The sequence below is a fragment of the Rhinopithecus roxellana genome, chromosome 15 (genome assembly GCF_007565055.1).
Source record: "Rhinopithecus roxellana isolate Shanxi Qingling chromosome 15, ASM756505v1, whole genome shotgun sequence".
Taxonomy (NCBI): Eukaryota; Metazoa; Chordata; class Mammalia; order Primates; family Cercopithecidae; genus Rhinopithecus; species Rhinopithecus roxellana.
This window is the reverse complement of record NC_044563.1, coordinates 97,136,823-97,144,561: the sequence shown is the minus strand read 5'-3', so window position 1 is coordinate 97,144,561 and position 7,739 is coordinate 97,136,823.

Below are 7,739 nucleotides of genomic sequence, written 5' to 3'. Positions count from 1 at the left end.
TTATTTCTTTTCTTCTACTAATTTTGCATTTGGTTTTTTCTTGCTTTTCTAGTTCTTTGATGCATTAATTAGTAGGGTTTTTTTTTTTTATGTAGGCACTTATAGCTGTAAACTTTCCTCTTAGTATTGTTTTTGCTGTGTCTCATAGGTTTCGACATCTTGTGTTTCCATTATCATTTGTTTCAAGAAAATTTTAAGTTTCCTTCTTAATTTCTTCATTGACCTGCTGGTACATTCAAGAGAATGTTGTTTAATTTTTTTTTTTTCCAGTGCTCCAAGACATCTGAAACATTGTTTAATTTCTGTGTATTTGTATAGTGTCCAAAACTATTCTTTTTTTTTTTTTGAGGCAGAGTCTCTCTCTGTCGCCCGGGCTGGAGTGCAGTGGCCGGATCTCAGCTCACTGCAAGCTCCGCCTCCCGGGTTTACGCCATTCTCCTGCCTCAGCCTCCCAAGTAGCTGGGACTACAGGCGCCCGCCACCTCGCCCGGCTAGTTTTTGTATTTTTAGTAGAGACGGGGTTTCACCGTGTTAGCCAGGATGGTCTCGATCTCCTGACCTCGTGATCCGCCCGTCTTGGCCTCCCAAAGTGCTGGGATTACAGGCTTGCAAAACTATTCTTGCTATTAATTTCTGTTTTTATTCCATTGTGGTCAGAGAATATGCTTGATATTATCTCATTTTTTTGTTTGTTTTTTTTTTGTTTTATATTGTTTTGTTTTTGAGACAGAGTGTTGCTCTGTCACCCAGGCTGCAGTGCAGTGGCACAATCTCGGCTCACTGCAACCTCTGCCTCCTGGGTTCAAGCTATTCTCCTACCTCAGCCTCCCAAGCAGCTGGGATTACAGGCACCCACCACCACGCCTGGCTATCTTTTGTATTTTTGTAGAGATGGGGTTTCATCATGTTGGCCAGGCTGGTCTCGAACGCCTGACCTCAAGTAATCCACCCAGCTCAGCTTCCCAAAGTGCTGGGATTATAAGTGTGAGCCACTATGCCCAGCCAATTTTTTTTTCAATGTTTTAAGACTTGTTTTGTGATCTAACATATGGCCTATCCTTGAGAATGATCCATGTGCTGAGGAAAATAATGTGTATCCTGCAGTCACTGGGCAAAATGTTTTGTAAATATCTGTTAGATCCATTAGGTGTATAGTGCAGATTAAGTCTGATGTTTCTTTCTTGATTTTCTGTCTGGAAGATCTGTCCAAATCTGAAAGAAGGGTGTTGAAATCTCCAACTATTATTGTATTGGAGCCTATCTCTCTCTTTAGCTCTAATAATCTCTGCTTTGCATATCTGGGTGTTCCATTACTATGTGCATATATATTTAAAATTGTTGTATCCTCTTGCTGAATTGACCCCTTTATCATTATATAGAGACCTTCTTTGTCTTTTTGTTTTGTTTTGTTTTTTAGGATGGAGTTTGACTGTTTCACTCATATTGGAGTACAGTGGCATGATCTCAGCTGACTGCAACCTCCGCCCCGCAAGTTCCAGTGATTCTCCTGCCTCAGCCTCCCAAGTAGCTGGGATTATAGGCACGCACCACTTCACCTGGCTAATTTTGATATTTTTAGTAGAGACAGGGTTTCAGCATGTTGGCCAGGCTGGTATCGAACTCCTGACCTCAGGTGATCCACCCGCCTCGGCCTCCCAAAGTGCTAGGATGACAGGCATGAGCCACTGCGCCTGGCCTCTTTGTCTTATAGTTTTTGTCTTCAAATCTATTTAGTATGATATAAGTATAGCTATTCCTGCTCTTTTTTGGTTTCCATTGACATGAAATACATTTTTCCATCCCATTATTTTAAGTATATGTTTGTCTTTATAGGGGAAGTGGTTCATAATATCTAGGCAGGGAGAGGAGGGTGATATTACTCCCCATATTGTGGGAGTTATCCACACCCCCTGTGAAATGGTTCGTAATATCCACTGTGGGAGATGGGGGTGATATTACTCGTAATATTCTAGGGGGATGATACTTCTAAAGTTGCAAAGGGTGTACACCCTGTGATATCATTGGTAATATTCAAGGGGGATGTTACTCCTAATGTAACAGGTGTCTACATATATTACATAATTATATCAAATTATTCACAATACACTAGCGGTATACTACTAGTGTCACAATATGTGTACACCTTGTGATATTATTCGTAATATACTGGGGGGATGTTACTGCCAATGTCACAAGGGTGTGTACATGCTGTGATATTATTTGTAATATTCTAGGGGAGTACTTTTAAAATCATAGGAGGTGTACACCCTGTGATGTTATTCGTAGTACCCTAGGAAGACATAACTCTTAATGTCACATGGGGTGTACACCCTGTGATATTATTTGGAATATGCTATGGGGATGCTACTCCCAATGTCACAGGGAATGTACACCCTGTGATATTATTCAGAATATCCTAAAGGGATGTTACATTTAATGTCACAGACGGGGTACACCCTTTTATATTATTCGTAATATCCTAGGGAGATATTACTTGAAAAATCAGTGGGTATATACAGAGGGCATACACCCTGTGATATTATTCACAATATCCTAGGGAGGTATAATTTTTAATATCACAGTAGGTGTACACTATGTGTGTATACCCCGATATTATTCATAATATTTTTGGAAAAAATGACTCAATATCACAGTGGGTGTATACACTGTGATATTATTCATAATATACTAGAAGTATATTACTCCTATTGTCACAGCAGGTTAACACCTGTGACATTATTTGTAATAAACCAAAGAGATGATTCTCCTAAAGTCATAGGATGTGTATACCTTGTGATATTATTCGTAATATCCTAAGGGGATGTAACTCCTGTTATCACAGGGGGTGTACTTTCTGTGCTATGATTCGTAGTATCCCAGGGGGATGTTACTCCTACCATACAAAGTGTGTACACCTTGTTATATTCTTCGTAATATCCTAGAATGATGTTACTCCTCATGTCATGGGGGTGTACATCCTGTGATATGATTCTTCACATTCTAGGAAGATGTTACTCCTAATATCACAGAAGGTGTACAATATGTGAAGTTATTCATAATAGTTTTGGGGGATGTTACTCCTAATGTTACATGTGGTGTACAAACAGTGATATTATTTGTAATGTTTTTTGGAAATGTTACTCCTAATATCACAGGGACTGTACACCCTGTGATATTATTTGTAATATCCTGAAGAAATGTTACCACTAATGTCACAGGCGGTGTACACCATGTGGTATTATTCCCAATATTGTAGCGGGATGTTACTCCTAAGGTCACAGAAGGTGTTCACACTCTGATAATATTCATAATATCCTAAAGGGATGTTACTACTGATGTCACAATGCATGTACACAATCTGACATTATTTGTTATATCCTTGGGGGATGTTACTTCTAATGTCACAGGGGGTGTACTCCCTGTGATATTATTCCTAATATCCTAGGTGGGGGTTACTTCGAATATCACAGGGGGTGTACATTTTGCGATATTATTCATAATATGTTAGAAAGATGTTACTCCTAATGTCACGGAAGTGTGCGCTCTGTGAAGTTATTCATAATACTTTTGGGGGCTGTTACTCCTAATGTCACACATGGTATACAAACAGTGATATTATTTGTAATATTTTATGGAAATGTTAATCCTTATATCACAGCGCAGGATACTTTTAATATCCCTGTTTCTCAGGGATACATCCATATGGTGTACACCTCCTATGATTTTAAACGTGTACCCCTAGAATATTACAAATAATATCACAGCGTGTACACCCCTGTGACATTGGCAGTAACATCCCCCCAGTATATTATGAATAATATCACAAGGTATACATACACTGTGACACTAGTAGTAGATACCACTAGTATATTGTGAATAATTCAATATAATTATGTAATTACACCTGGTAATATTATTTGTTATATCCTAAAGAAGTGTTACCTCTAATGTCACAGAGGGTGTACATCCTGTGAAGTTATTCATAATAGTTCTGGGGGCTGTTACCCCTAATGTCACACGTGGTGTACAAACAGTGATATCATTCGTAATGTTTTATGGAAATGTTACTCCTAATATCACAGCAGCTGTACACCTGGTAATATTATTCGTAATATCCTAAAGAAATGTTACCTCTAATGTCACAGGGGGTGTACACCATATGATATTGTTCCCAATATTGTAGGGGGATGTTACTCCTAATGTCACAGGGGGTGTTCACACTGTGATAATATTCGTAATATCCCAAATGGATGCCACAAATTCCCTTGATTTAGAACGTCTATAAACACTGCATAACAGCCGAGACCATGCCATCTGAAAATGAAATTAAAGTTGACAGTTCATAATCAGAAAATATTTCCATATGCCAGTTATGTTCTAGTGATTTCATCATTATGTTTTCTGACTTTCCTCCTTCAAGAGAGTAATTACTTACTCAAATAGATGGGTCTTGTTTAAAAATTCATGTAAGACATAACTCCTGTCCTTAGCTTAGGTGGACTAGAGTTTTCTTTTTCTTTTTTTATTTTTTAATTATACTTTAAGTTCTAGGGTACATGTGCACAACATACAGGTTTGTTACATATGTATACGTGTGCCATGTTGGTGTGCTGCACCCATTAACTCGTCATTTACATTAGGTATATCTCCTAATGCTAGCCCTTCCCCCTCCCCCCACCCAGACTTAAGAGTTTTCATAAGAAAGTTTGGCCGGATGCAGTGGCTCACGCCTGTAATCCCAGCACTCTGGGAGGCCGAGGAGGGTAGATCACGAGGTCCAGAGATCAAGACCATCCTGGCCAACATGGTGAAACCCTGCCTTTACTAAAAATACAAAAAATTTGCTGGGCGTGGTGGCACGTACCTGTAGTCCCAGCTACTCAGGAGGCTGAGGCAGGAGAATGGCTCGAACCCAGAGGCAGAGGCTACAGTGAGCCGAGATCACGCCACTGCACTCCAGCCTGGGCAACAAGAGCAAAACTCTGTCTCAAAAAAGAAAAAAAAAAAAAAAGGAATGAAGTATGTCGAAGTCACACTGATCACAGCCAATTTTTGTGAAGCAAGGAAGGGTCTATTCAATAATTAACATAGATTTTTACTTTTGCTATCTCCTGCGTGCCAAGCAAGATACAGGCTCTGGGGAATCAGAAAAAAAAGAGACTCACCTGTTCCTCTCACAATATTCAGTACTTACTGAGATAAGGACAAAATAAAATGTCCTGTCTGGAATGCAGGGAAACCAGAACTTCAGGTCGGGGATATTTCCGTTGAATTGTATGGAGATGAAACTTAAAATACTAACGAATGTGTCTAAAATTCACTTTGCCTTTACTTTATCCATCCATCACATAGAGATCACGCAGCGAGCACCCACGATTGGTTTCATCATCGCTCACTTCCGTTAGATCAGCTAGAAATCAACTCAGATAAGAGTACTGAGTCTCAGAGGATGGACATCTCACGCCTTGCCATACAGATAAGTAGAAAGAGTGGTATTCAAAATTAATGGCCAGTCTCTAAGATCCAGGTACTCTACTTCATGGTCTTCCAACTCTCAAAAAGTTTTGTTTTTTTTTTTGAAATGGAGTCTCACTCTGTTGCCTAGGCTGGAGTGCAGTGGAGTGATCTTGGCTCACTGCAACTTCCGCATCCCAGATTCAAGCTATTCTCCTACCTCAGCCTCCCGAGTCGCTGAGATTACAGGTGCCCGCTGCCACGCCCAGCTAATTTTTTGTATTTTTAGAAGAGACGAGGGTTCACCATGTTGGCCAGGCTGGTATCGAACTCCTGACCTTGTGATTCACCTGCCTCAGCCTCACAAAGTGCTGGGATTATAGGCGTGAGCTACTGCGCCCAGCTTCAAAAAGTTTTAAGCAGAGCTCAGAGGTCTTAACCACAGGCACATCTGAGAAGCATTTTGAAACGAATTCCAGCTTCTTCAATAGGAATGGAAGCCAAACTCTGTATTTCTGATTCCTTTGAGGAAGTCGAGAGCTGTAAGGAAAGCTAGGAACAGAGGCAAGGGAGAGATGCATCCTCAATGATCCTGCGCCAATTCTTTCTGGAATCTTTGATGTGATCTCGGCTGCCCTTTTTTTTTTTCAATTATTTTTTGATTTTTTATTATTATACTTTAAGTTCTAGGGTACTTGTGTACAACGTGCAGGTTTGTTACATATGTATACATGTGCCATGTTGGTGTGCTGCACCCATCAACTCATCATTTACATTAGCAAAGACTTGGAACCAACCCAAATGTCGGCTGCCCTTTCTATACTTGACATAGTGAATGTGGCACCCACTGTTCTAGCTGTGGTCTACCAGGAACCCCCAAAGGGAAGGGCACAGTGAGCAGGGCCATCTGCCTGAGTGACAAGGATTTGAGAGGGCAGGTTGGATGCAGGAAGAGGACTGGCCAAATGCCGTGTGTCTGGAGACTTAGACTGCCTGGTTCAAATGGGACTTCACCCTTTTCGACTTCATGATCTGGTACAAGTTATAAGAAAATGCATTGATTCTTTTCTAGTCTGTAAAATAATAATGAAATGTGCACTAATAATTGGGAGAAGACTATGCGGATGAAACGAAAGACGCTGCATAGACCACAGAGCTCAGAGCCTGGCATTTAGGAAGCCCTCAGTAAGGGTTCATGATGCCATGGTGTCTGTCATCATCCTCTTGATCCTCATCATCACCTTCATAATCTTTTTGTTGTGCTTAGAGAATAGTTTAGAGGACTCATTTTCTGCTCTCATGGGTGGGATGTCTATGAAAAGCACAACCAGTGTGGGAGGAAAGCAAAATTTTGAATAAGATTTCTGAGACCCCCACCACAACCAAGAACAGAAACTCCACAGTCCGCTGAGCTGACAGTTTGTACACTGGTCTCCTCCCATCTGCCCACCGCACTACCCTGTTTGTCCTGAGGATGAGGAAACAAAACAAGGCTCCCCACTGTCCCTCAGCACTCACTGAACTGCGCTTCCCCTCTGCTGGGCCATGACCACGGAGAACCGGTCCACTGTCTTCCCTGCGTGGTGCATGATGGAGGCTCAGACTCCGTCCTCAAGCCTGGCAAGAAGACAGGGTCTGACATGAGCCTCCTGATGCAGGTGACGGGTGTGGAGCCCACCTGACTGGAACCTCACACTGCAGGGCTGGAGGTACAGACTGAGTATTTACTATTCCATGGCCTTGGGGGCTCAAGTCACAGAGCTCTTCATTAGCCAAATTCACCCAAGCTCCCCCATCTCTAAGGATTTCCTCATAATAATGCAGCAAGAAGAGAAAAGTGAGTGTCCGTAGAAGCTGTGGGGCTCTTCCTCTAATCAGCAGAAATCCTGTGGGTATTATTCGCTTCTTTCTTCTCTTTTTAAAGATTCAATCTTTTTAAAGATTCATCTTTTACTATGGTAAAATATACCACATATAAATATTAAAAATTATAAATAAATATTATTTCATATAGAATGGCCAGTATAAACATTTACAATTTCCACTATTTTTAAGTTTACAGTTTAATGACATTAAGTACATTCACATTGTTTAGCAACCATCACCTCTCTCAACTCCAGAACATTTTTATCTTTCAAAATAGAAATGGGACCCATTAACCAAACTCTCCACTCCTCTCTCTCGCCCACCCCTGGGGGCCACCATTCTACTTTGCAACTCTATGAGTTTAACTACTCTAGAGACTTGATATAAGTGGAATCATACTGTGTTTAATTTTTTCTTTT